Below are 11,696 nucleotides of genomic sequence, written 5' to 3' on the forward strand. Positions count from 1 at the left end.
GGTGTTTAAAATCATGAGAGGTCTAGAACGGGTAGATGTGAATCGGTTATTTACTCTTTCGGATAATAGAAAGACTAGGGGGCACTCCATGAAGTTAGCATGGGGCACATTTAAAACTAATCGGAAGAAAGTTCTTTTTTACTCAACGCACAATTGAACTCTGGAATTTGTTGCCAGAGGATGTGGTTAGTGCAGTTAGTGTAGCTGTGTTTAAAAAAGGATTGGATAAGTTCTTGGAGGAGAAGTCCATTACCCTGCTATTAAGTTCACTTAGAGAATAGCCACTGCCATTAGCAATGGTTACATGGAATAGACTTAGTTTTTGGTACTTGCCAGGTTCTTATGGCCTGGATTGGCCACTGTTGGAAACAGGATGCTGGGCTTGATGGGCCCTTGGTCTGACCCAGTATGGCATGTTCTTATGTTCTGCACAGGAGACTTATAAATAAATTGTGCACCCTTGGTATGGATCCTAGAATGACTAACTGGGTTAGAAACTGGGAGGAGACAATGGGTACTGGTAAATGGAGTTTACTCTGAGGAGGGGATGTTACTAGTGGAGTGCCTCAGGGATCGGCTCTTAACATTTTTGTGAGCGACATAATGGAAGGGCTTCTGTAAATGTTTGTCCTTCTGCTGATGATACTAAAATCTTTAACAGGATAGACAGCTAGGAAGGAGTAGAAAACATGAGGAGGGATCTAGTGAACCTCGAGGAATGGTCTAAGCTCTGGCAGCTAAGATTAATGCTAAAACAGGCAGAGTAATGCATTTAGGAAGCAAGAAACCAAGGGAAAGGTACAGAATTGGAGGTGAAATTATTCTAAGGACAAAGGAAGAGCGGGATCTGGGGTGATTGTATCTGATGATCTTAAGGAGGCCAAACAGGAGGATAAAGCGATGGTAAAAGCCAGAAAGCTGCTTGGCTGCACAGGGAGAGGAAGGGTCAGCAGAGAAAGGGAGGTGACACTGCCCCTGTATAGGTCCCTGGTGAGACCTCACTGGGAATACTGAGTACAGTTCTGGAGACCCCACCTTCATACGGATATAAACAGGATGGAGTCGCTCCAGAGGGGGCTACTAACATGGGCAGTGGTGCACTCTAAAGTATTGGGGATAGGCTTAAAAATCTGAACAATGCACACCCTACAGCGGTGGTGCCTGAGTGGTACCCGAGATGTCATATTCACGTAGACGATGTAAAAGAATGGCAAGATAACTGCAGCATTCGACACAGTCTATGTCCAAAGAAACAAGAAAATAGCTGTTACCAGAGTCTAAACCTCTTCTAAATGGACAAAATTAGTAATTCGGCACTTAAAGATTTTCTGAATCCAAACTGGTCTCAATAAAAATCGGTCAATTGAATAAGAACACTGCTTTCTATTAATTTACCCAGAAAGTGGGAAGAGAAGAGAAATGGTCTGAAATTATTGGCATCTGACGGGTCGAAGTCGCTTTCTTTAGAAGAGGTTTAATGGAGTCGGGAAGAGCACCTTAGGTCAGAGAGAGATTGACTAACAGTAGGAGGGAGGGTAATAAAGTGTCTTTGATCCTTTTCAACACAGACAGATGGCAGGCCTCAAAGAACAGTGTGCAGGACTTGGTTTGGAAATGATCTGACCTAATTTAAGAGATGAATCAAATTCACTCCAAGTGGAGTCCAACTCAAAGGACGACGGAAGCCAATCGTGCACGGTTGAAAAAGCAGAAAGGGTGGAAACTTTGCCTATAAAACGATTGAAAGAAATTACAATGGAGTCCACTTGGAGGAACTGAAGGAGTACCAAGTGATCCTGGTAGGGTATTCGCAAGGGATTTGGCCATCTTGAACAGTTCTTCTCAATTCTGCTTTCTCCTCCTCAGCCTCCACATGTTCCTCCCCTTCACCTCCAAGTTTACAGTCCCACTTTTGGGGGACTGTAAACTCTTCCCATCACTAACATCTGTTTTACCACAATCTTTCTGTGCTCTCCTGGCTGCTTTCCCAGGTATTGTCGCCTGTCCTCCTCTTTCTGCCATCTCTTGTAACTTATCAACACGAACCTTTTCTCCTTTACCTTTGCAATTTCTTCTTTAGAAAACCATAATGGTCTCTTTTTCCTAACAAAGAGATTAGTTTCCCTTAGGATATCTTCTTTTAGTTTTGCCCTTCTACTTTCCCCAGTTAATGACCCCTTCAGGTACTGCCCCATTGTAACCGTTTTCCTGAAGTCCAGGATCCTCGTCTTTGAATGAACTTTCACCATAGCACTATATAAAGCACCAAGTCTAGCATCGCCCCCTCACGTGTCGGCTCTGTTTTGCCTTTTGGAACGGTCCTTGTTTTCCCTATTTACTGTAATATACTGTGCCTCACTGGGCAGCCAAAGTCTGCTGATCAGCAGGGTACCCAGCCAGCACTAAGGCCGTCCCTCTTATCTCACCTAAGGGAATGACCTCTTCCGCTCTGTACTACGGTGCCCGGCACTCAAAGGAAGGTTCCAGAGCTAATCCCGAAGCTTCTCGCTGGAAGTCAGACCGACAAGCACCACAGAGAACGGTGAACCTTCACAGCCCACCCACCCAGTCAAGTTCTAATAGCAAAAGGTTATGGAAAGGAGAAAATGGTGGTAAAATCTTTCCCTTTCTCTAGCTGAGGACTTTGTCCATGTTCTGTTCTGATCCTCACCAGCTCCACTCATGAGTAGCTCTGGAGACTCCAGTGCCCCTGAGGGTAATAGAAATGCACCGACCACACCTCACCCTAAGGAGAAATGGTAAGGGCACAGGAACAGAACAAGCTCTCATGCAATGCACACTGCATAATAGGACACAAAGGACTCTGTACCTGTTCTTTAAATGCTTCTGTAATCAGTCCATTATTATATCCGACACCACCTCTCCCCCCCTGTTTCAAGCGTCAATCTCACAATCATCTCGCATTATTTGCAATAAAAGACCCAATTATAAACAAAACAGAACTCCAGACAGGAAGAGCACTGGACGGAGACGGGCACCGGTTAGACAGGTGACAGGGCGAGGTCATTCTGTGCACTCCCTGATGGGCCTGGCCAAGTGCACCATTAGCCAGTCCCACCATCTGCAGTATCAGGGCGCGTTCGGTCTTTTCAGCTACTCAAGGAATCCGAAAAATTCCTAGCACGAGGCCAAGTTGAAAGCACAGCTGCCAAGGCATCTGCAAACATTCAGGGCAGTGCCTCAGGCATTCTAGCAGGGACAGGAAAAGGCAGGTCCATCTTGTGTTAAAGACAAGAGAAGAGAAGGAACGAGTCACTAATCCCCTCTGCAGTGACAAACAGAGCCACCCCCTTCTTCACAAGAGGGAATTCACTCTTGGCATCAGGACAGCTGAGATACGCTCCCAATCATGCCTTTCAGAAGAGACCAAGGACCTAATATTGGGAAAACTATACCCTGCCACCAACTCCACAGCAGGCATGAAATTATTTAGGCCCTAATCAAACTTGAAGGATTAAACATGCCATTAAAAAAATTCTGAAAATGTCCCAGAGTGGGACATAGAGGATGAAATTGATCAGGACAGTCACTAAACACATCTGCAGAACAAACTCTCCGATCAAGCCCCTCTGCTTAAAAGCTAACCAGATGTGCCAGGCGTGGGTGAACGCTTCAGGAATCCTTACTGCAAAAGTCACATGCGCGAGGACGTCCTCTAAACATTAACAAAAAGGCCGGGAAGCAGTGGTCTGGAACAGGAGCCACACGGCACTGGCACAGAGGTAAATCAGAGAAAACCGAAGAGCGGGGGGACTGGTAGAGTCGATTCTTTCAGAGCGGATGCAGAGGTCCGATTGGGTCTCTCTCTGGCCGGCACCCATAGAGAATGTTGCAGGGCAGGAGCGCAAGGCCTCATCCTCTGCCACTGATCCTGTCCGAATCCTTAACTTCCAGACAAGGCCACACGAGAAGAACAATGCCTGGACACCCGGCAGCAGAGCGCACACACAGTGTCCACTGCATGCATTTTCCCCTAACACTGGAAGAGTTTCCACCTTCCTGAATCGCCAAGAGGGTGCGCCCTTGCTGTTTTCTCCATTGATCCCAGCTGCGAGCGTCCTGTTTCTGCGTTCAGCCGAAGGACGGGCATAGCAGGAAGCTTTCCAGCTTTATAAAAGGAGCCTCTGGAAGATCCAGGGCCGCTCTTCCTGAACGCCTGTTCGCATCATTCCCGATGTCGTTTGGAAGGGCCACATCTGCCTCAATAAAACTCGAGGCCTACGGCACAAGCCATCAGCACGCGACTTTGTCTTGATGGGGGACGAAGAGAAAGTCGAAAGTAATAAACATCTTCACCTGCTCCAGCACTTATTTGAGGCCCAATGGACCAACCATCTCCTTGGATTGGTGAGTTGTGCAGCAGTGACTGCGCTGGAAGCTGCTCAGCTGGGGTTTCCCGTAATCCTGTACATGACAGACCTCCTTCATTACCTACTGAGAGGTTGGATCTTCCCCAATTGTCGAGCTCTATTGAGGGGGATGATTTAAGCCCAGTTCAACAGTCACTTGACTTTGCCTGTTTATTTTTATTTATTTAGAAACTTGAATATACCGGTATTAGTAGGGACATCATACCGGTTCACATTTGAACAGCAGGTTTGAAAGTACATATTAACAGGGAGAAAGAACTGGGAGGGGGATAACACAAGAGCAGCGTAGAAATGTAGCTTAACAACAAGCGAACATAGAGCTCCTTAATATAAGGAAAACAGGATAGTCTATATGGGAGATAGTGTAGCATCGTAGGAGGGAGGGGAGGGCTAATCCGGATAGGCTTGTTTAAATAACCATGTTCTTAACTTCCTTTTAAATTTGATGGTGCACGGTTCAAGGCGTAAGTTTGGAGGGAGGGAGCTCCAGAGTGAAGGGCCAGCAATTGAGAGGGCACGGTCGCGTGTGGAGGAGAGCTGTTTTAAGGGAGGGTACTAGTAGAGTGCCTTTGTTGGCACTTCTGGTGGGCCGGGTAGACTGATGAGTCTTAAAAGGAGTCTAGCCCAGTTGGAATGTGAGCGTGAATGGATTTATGTACAATGGTCAGGGTTTTGTAGTGAATTCGGGAAGGGATAGGGAGCCAGTGTAAGTCTTTAAGGATAGGGGTGATGTGTTCAGATTTACGGGTGTTTGAGATGAGGTAATCAAATTTGCAGATGATACAAAATTGTTCAGAGTAGTTAAATCACAAGCAGATTGTGATAAATTGCAGGAAGACCTTGTGAGGCTGGAAAATTGGGCATCCAAATGGCAGATGAAATTTAATGTGGATAAGTGCAAGGTGATGCATATAGGGAAAAATAACCCAGGCTATAATTACACAATGTTGGGTTCCATATTAGGTGCTACAACCCAAGAAAGAGATCTAGGCATCATAGTGGATAATACATTGAAATAGTCTGTACAGTGTGCTGCGGCAGTCAAAAAAGCAAACAGAATGTTGGGAATTATTAGAAAAGGAATGATGAATAAAACGGAAAATGTCATAATGACTTTGTATCGCTCCATGTGAGACCGCACCTTGAATACTGTGTACAATTCTGGTCGCCGCATCTCAAAAAAGATATAATTGCGATGAAGAAGGTACAGAGAAGGGCTACCAAAATAAGGGGAATGGAACAGCTCCCCTATGAGGAAAGACTAAAGAGGTTAGGACTTTTCAGCTTGGAGAAGAGACGGCTGAGGGGGGATATGATAGAGGTGTTTAAAATCATGAGAGGTCTAGAACGGGTAGATGTGAATCGGTTATTTACTCTTTCGGATAGTAGAATGAGTAGGGGGCACTCCATGAAGTTAGCATGTGGCACATTTAAAACTAATCGGCGAAAGTTCTTTCACTCAAACGCACAATTAAACTCTGGAATTTGTTGCCAGAGGACGTGGTTAGTGCAGTTAGTATAGCTGTGTTTAAAAAAGGATTGGATAAGTTCTTGGAGGAGAAGTCCATTACCTGCTATTAATTAAGTTGACTTAGAAAATAGCCACTGCTATTACTAGCAATGGTTACATGGAATAGACTTAGTTTTTGGGTACTTGCCAGGTTCTTATAGCCTGGATTGGCCACTGTTGTAAACAGGATGCTGGGCTTGACGAACCCTTGGTCTGACCCAGTATGGCATGTTCTTATGTTCTAGCAGTCGCATTTTGTAACATTTGTAGGGGTTTTATCGTGGAGTAGGGGAGCCCTAGGAAGAGTGAGTTACAGTAGTCCAATTTAGAGGAGATAGTGGCTTGGATCACTGTGCGGAAGTCTTGGGTGTAGAGTAGTGGTTTAAGTTTTTTTTAGGACATTGAGTTTGAAGAAACCATCTTTAAGTATGGAACTGACGTTTCATGCTGAGTTGTTGGTCAAGGAGAACTCCAAGGTCCCTTACGAAGGATTGGGCTGTGGTGATGTTGAGATTGGGATCATTAGACGGGTGGGGGGAAAATAAGTAGAAGTTCAGTTTTGTTGTTGTTGAGTGCGAGGTGGAGGTTGGTGAGTAGAGAGTTGATGGCCGCAGTTTTCCCAGTGCCTCAGGGCATCAGAGATAGAGTTGTGAATAGGTATGATGATCTGGACATCACCTGCATATAGATAGAACTTTTAGCTTGAGTTCAGAGAGAAGCTGGCAGAGTGGGGTGAGGTAGATGTTGAAAAGGGTGGATGAGAGTGATGAACCTTGTGGGGTTCCTTGTTGTAGGGGATGGGGGGCGGATAAGGCATTACCAATTTTAACAGATAACTTTCTGTTCGAGAGGTAGGATTTGAACCAGGCAAGGGTTAGGCCTGAGATGCCAGTGCTTTCTAGACGGGTAAGGAGGTGATTATGGCAGATGGTGTCGAAAGCCGCGGAGATGTCAAGGAGGGCGAGAAGGTAGCTGTGACCTTGATCCATTCCTCTCAGGAGGTGGTCAGATAGGGTAAGAAGTAGCGATTCAGTGTTGAAATGTTTCCGAAAGCCAAATTGCGAAACGTGGAGGATAGAGTGGTTTTCAAGATAGTCCATGATTTGTGTATTAACAACTCTTTCGATAAGCTTGGCAATAAATGGGAGGTTTGAGATAGGGTGGAAATTGGAGGGGTCTTTCGGGTCTAGGGAGGGTTTCTTGAGGAGAGGTTTGACTACCGCATGTTTGAGTATGTCAGGGACAGTCCCATGGGAGAGTGAGCAGTTAATGATGTCTGTATTGGCTTGGGCTATGGAGTTAGGGACGACCAATAGTGCTTTAGGGGGGATGGTGTCACTGGGTGGGAGGCAGTTTGAGTTTGAGGATGGTTTCTACTTCTTTGGGAGAAGTATAGTCGAGGGCAGTCATTGTGGGCTGGGAGGGTGCAGGGTAGGTGGGGAATCTGGAGAGGAGGTTTGTTATTTTGCTCTGGAAGTAGGTAGCAAGTTCTTCACATTTGGAGGCTGCATCAGAGTCAGGTATAGTAGGAGGGATGGACTTAGTGAGCCTGTTGATACTGTGGGCTCAGATAAATATAAGGCATCACCTATAGATATAGGTAAAGATCCTGCCGGAGTTATACTTGCTGAGTTATGGAAATTATTTATGAAATTGAACAATGATGTGACTCAATCTATTTCTCAGTTTAAAGTTTTTATGACTGAGACTAAATCCAGTATTCTTGTTCATGAAAAGAAATTACAAGAGTTGGAAAAATTAACATCTGCTTTGAATTTACAGATTCCATTGCTGCTCAATGCCGAGTCAGCAGACTATCCTTGATATATGCCATTACACAACCAGATTTGAGGCTTTAGAAAGTTTGGCTAGACTTAAAAATCTGCGCTTAATTAATTTCCCATGTACTAGAATGTTGTCAGCATCTGAAATGCTCAAAAATATTAGAAATATCACAAGCTGAGGTACCTGATATTTCTAAAATATGATATTTGCCTAAGAGGAAAGGATCAGAACAGATAGGCCAGGGCTTTCTAGAATAGGAGGCTGATCTATCACCATTTCTAGAAGAATCAGTACATGTAATAAGCAATAGAGCTATTTTAACAGTTTATTTTCACACAGAGCGAGATAAAGAACTGCTCTTTTATAGAGACTTGAAAAATAAGGCTCTCTCCTTTTGCGGGCAAAGGATACAAATATTCCCTGATGTCGCCGGACCTACACAGGTGCATAGGAGACATTTTCTCTCTTTAAAAAATAAGGTTCTAGCCCTGGGACCTCAGCTTTCAACTCAAATACATTTGTGCTTACTGATCGTTTACACTTGGAAGCTTTTATTCTCCATAAGAGTGCAGGGAAAGGTCCAGAAGTCCAGGGTTTGTGAATTGTTGTAAGGAAGAAGCTGTGGGAAAGGTGCAGTTTATTCTCGTTATTGTAGTATGATTTTCCTAGAACGCCCCAAATTATAGAGCATATAAGTTGTATTTTTTATTTTGTAATACTATTATCATCTGTGATTACTGCTTTACAACAACTGAATCTTATCTTATTGCAAATAAGAAATTTAATAAAGATGTAATTAAAAAAAGAGACACGTGCTTCACTACCCCTTAGAAAGTGCCAGGAAGAGTGCAGCAGCCCCCCCCCCCAGGAAATACCTGCAGGGCTTACCTGCCATGGATACTACATAAGCTTCAGCAAGTGACTTGTAATCTCTGCCCTGAACGTCACCAGCACTCACATCTCCTCCCGTCACAGGCCTGCCCTGCAGGGCTCACAGCCCTCGTGAGAACCAACGAAATCCCACTGCTGCCCCTCGTGCAAGTCACAGCACCCTCCATTACCTCTGCTACAGACAGACTGCGAGCCCTCTGAATGCAATCCGCCTGGACGTGGCTGACCAGTCGCCAGAGGAGGAATGCAGAAACCCTCGGATGGAGCAGCAGGATCTGTCTGACCGAGTGACCGTAAAGCTCTTCCTCAATTTATTTTGGTATGACCCATAAGATTAATAAAAAGGGACAGTACCAGCTGCTACCGTAAATGGGGATCCACAGCCCTGGATCCGTGCACAGGCACAAGAAATCATTAACTGCGTCTGACCAAGGTGACTTTCCTCCTCCAAAGCTTACGACTCCATAAATCTGTTAACCTGGAAGCTGCCAGCAGCCTCTCTCTGCGTGCGTCCCTCACAAATCCAGCAGAAGAACATTTACCCCAGCACTCACCTCTGCAGGATCAGCGAGAGAGCAGCGGCTGCGGAGCGGACACTCAGCGCTGGGGCTGAGCCGCTGAAAAGCATCCGCCAGTCCCGGGTCAGTGCACCGAATGTGTCACCGGGACCGGTCTCAGCTCACAGGAACAGGGCAAAGTCCAGTCCAAGGGCTGCAAGTCCTACCTCCATCTCCTAAGTTGTTAGTGAAACGGGCAGAGGGCAGGCTGAGAGAGGAGGCTGTACAGGTGGGGCCTGGCACAGAGGGCACCCCGCCCTATGCAGCCCAAAGGTGACCCTTCACCCCTCCTCATTCCTACCTGCCTGTCATTGTCTGCTCACATCCAGCAGCGGATTCAGCGCGGTTATTACACGGGGGGGGGGGGGGGGGGGGGGGGGAGAGCAAGCACAGCCCCCGCACCAGAAGCAAACCAGCTCCCTGCCCTGGCCAACCTTGGCCCTCCTCGCTGCAGAGAGCTGGGGGAGGGCACCCATGCACAATCCCTGGGAAGAGAATGACCTCGTGGCAGGCACAGCCGGGGGAGGAGGAGAGCACTGAAACGTTTTTACGGACAATAAAAGTGCAGGGAGAAAGGAATAACTTACCAGCAGAGGTGGTGGAAAGCAGAACGTCAGCCTGGCCAGAGAAAACAGAGAAACAAGGGTTAGGGGAAGAGTAACAGAAAAGGGAGGGCCGGGTAAAACGTGATGAGAGAGACCTGAGCGATAGAAATGATCTCCTGCAGGTGGCCAAGCTGCACAGTTAGGAGTTGGGAGAAATAACCAACACCAGGAGCAGTGCATGCGGGGGTGAGGGGAGGGGAAAAGGCCCTCCTCACCTCTATCACCTGCTCGGGGGGGGCATCAGCCACTCCTCACCTCTCTCACCAGCACGGGAGGGGGGGACGCATCAGCCGCTCCTCACCTCTCTCACCAGCACGGGAGGGGGGGCGCATCAGCCGCTCCTCACCTCTCTCACCAGCTCGGGGGGTTGGGGGACGCATCAGCCACTCCTCACCTCTATCACCAGCACGGGAGGGGGGGGCGCATCAGCCACTCCTCACCTCTCTCACCAGCTAGGGGGGGACGCATCAGCCGCTCTCACCTCTATCACCAGAGAGGGGGGGGGGCGCATCAGCCACTCCTCACCTCTCTCACCAGCTGGGGGGGGAGCGCATCAGCCACTCCTCACCTCTTCACCGCACGGGAGGGGGGCGCATCAGCCGCTCCTCACCTCTATCACCAGCACGGGAGGGGGGGCGCATCAGCCGCTCCTCACCTCTCTCACCAGCTCGGGGGGGGAGCATCAGCCACTCCTCACCTCTTCACCAGCACGGGAGGGGGGGGCGCATCAGCCGACTCCTCACCTCTCTCACCAGCACGGGGGGGCATCAGCCACTCCTCACCTCTCTCACCAGCACGGGAGGGGGGTGCATCAGCCACTCCTCACCTCTCTCACCAGCACGGGAGGGGGGGGCGCATCAGCCACTCCTCACCTCTCTCACCAGCACGGGAGGGGGGGCGCATCAGCCACTCCTCACCTCTATCACCAGCACGGGGGGGGGCCGCATCAGCCACTCCTCACCCTCTCACCAGCACGGGGGGGGGCGCATCAGCCACTCCTCACCTCTATCACCAGCACGGGAGGGGGCGCATCAGCCACTCTCACCTCTATCACCAGCACGGGGGGGGGCCGCATCAGCCACTCCCCTCTCTCACCAGCAGGGGGGGGGCCGCATCGCCACTCCTCACTCTATCACCAGCACGGGGGGGGGACGCATCAGCCACTCCTCACCTCATCACCAGCACGGGGGGGGGGGGGCGCATCAGCCACTCCTCACCTCTCTCACCAGCTCGGGGGGGGGCGCATCAGCCACTCCTCACCTCTCTCACCAGCTCGGGGGGGGGGCGCATCAGCCACTCCTCACCTCTCTCACCAGCTCGGGGGGGGGCGCAGCAGCCGCTCCACCTCTATCACCAGCACGGGGGGGGCCTCCCTACTCTTTAACGGGGGCTGGATGTGGGGAGCGGAAGCAGGCAGTGCTCACATTGACTAAAAGCTCGCGGATCTTTCAGGAGAGAGAAAGCCCGGAAAAGGTCAAAGGGCAACTCACCAAAGGAAGAAAATAACCCTCCCGGCAGCATCCGCTCAGCGCGAGGCCTCAGGTATCAGATGAACCGGAACCTTTCCGCTTCCGCCGAGACTCCCCCAAAGTAACTCCCTCAGATTCAACTCTCACCCCCATACCCAGAGACTGCAACCCACCCCAAGAGACATCCCCCACCCCCATACCCAGAGACTGAACCCACACAAGAGACATTCCCCCACCCCTATACCCAGAGACTGCAAACCCACCCCAGACCCAGAGACTCAAACCCACCCCGAGAGACATCCCACCCCCAAACCAGAGACTCAAACCCACCCCATACCGAGACTCCAAACCCACCCCGAGAGACATCCCCCATCCCATACCCAGAGACTCAAACCACCCAGAGAGACATCCCCCCCCCCATACCCAGAGACTCAAACCCACCCCGAGAGACATCCCCACCCCTATACCCAGAGACACCCCCCACCCCG

The 11,696-nt window shown here is 49.1% G+C and overlaps 1 protein-coding gene across 4 annotated transcripts in view; it reads right to left on the reverse strand.

The window, feature by feature from the left end:
• The window catches only part of EPS8 (epidermal growth factor receptor pathway substrate 8), a 226,652-nt gene extending 217,252 nt beyond the window's left edge, over nt 1–9,400 (reverse strand). For 2 of the 4 annotated variants that reach the window (XM_029597370.1, XM_029597372.1), the window contains exon 1: nt 9,132–9,395. The gene's annotated coding sequence lies outside the window, so the exon portion shown is untranslated. Of the gene's footprint in view, nt 1–9,131 lie in introns of all 4 variants that reach the window. The other 2 variants (XM_029597369.1, XM_029597373.1) reach the window with 2 other exon arrangements.
• Nucleotides 9,401–11,696: the final 2,296 nt, after the last annotated feature.

The sequence above is a fragment of the Rhinatrema bivittatum genome, chromosome 4 (assembly GCF_901001135.1).
Source record: "Rhinatrema bivittatum chromosome 4, aRhiBiv1.1, whole genome shotgun sequence".
In the NCBI taxonomy this organism is placed as follows: Eukaryota; Metazoa; Chordata; class Amphibia; order Gymnophiona; family Rhinatrematidae; genus Rhinatrema; species Rhinatrema bivittatum.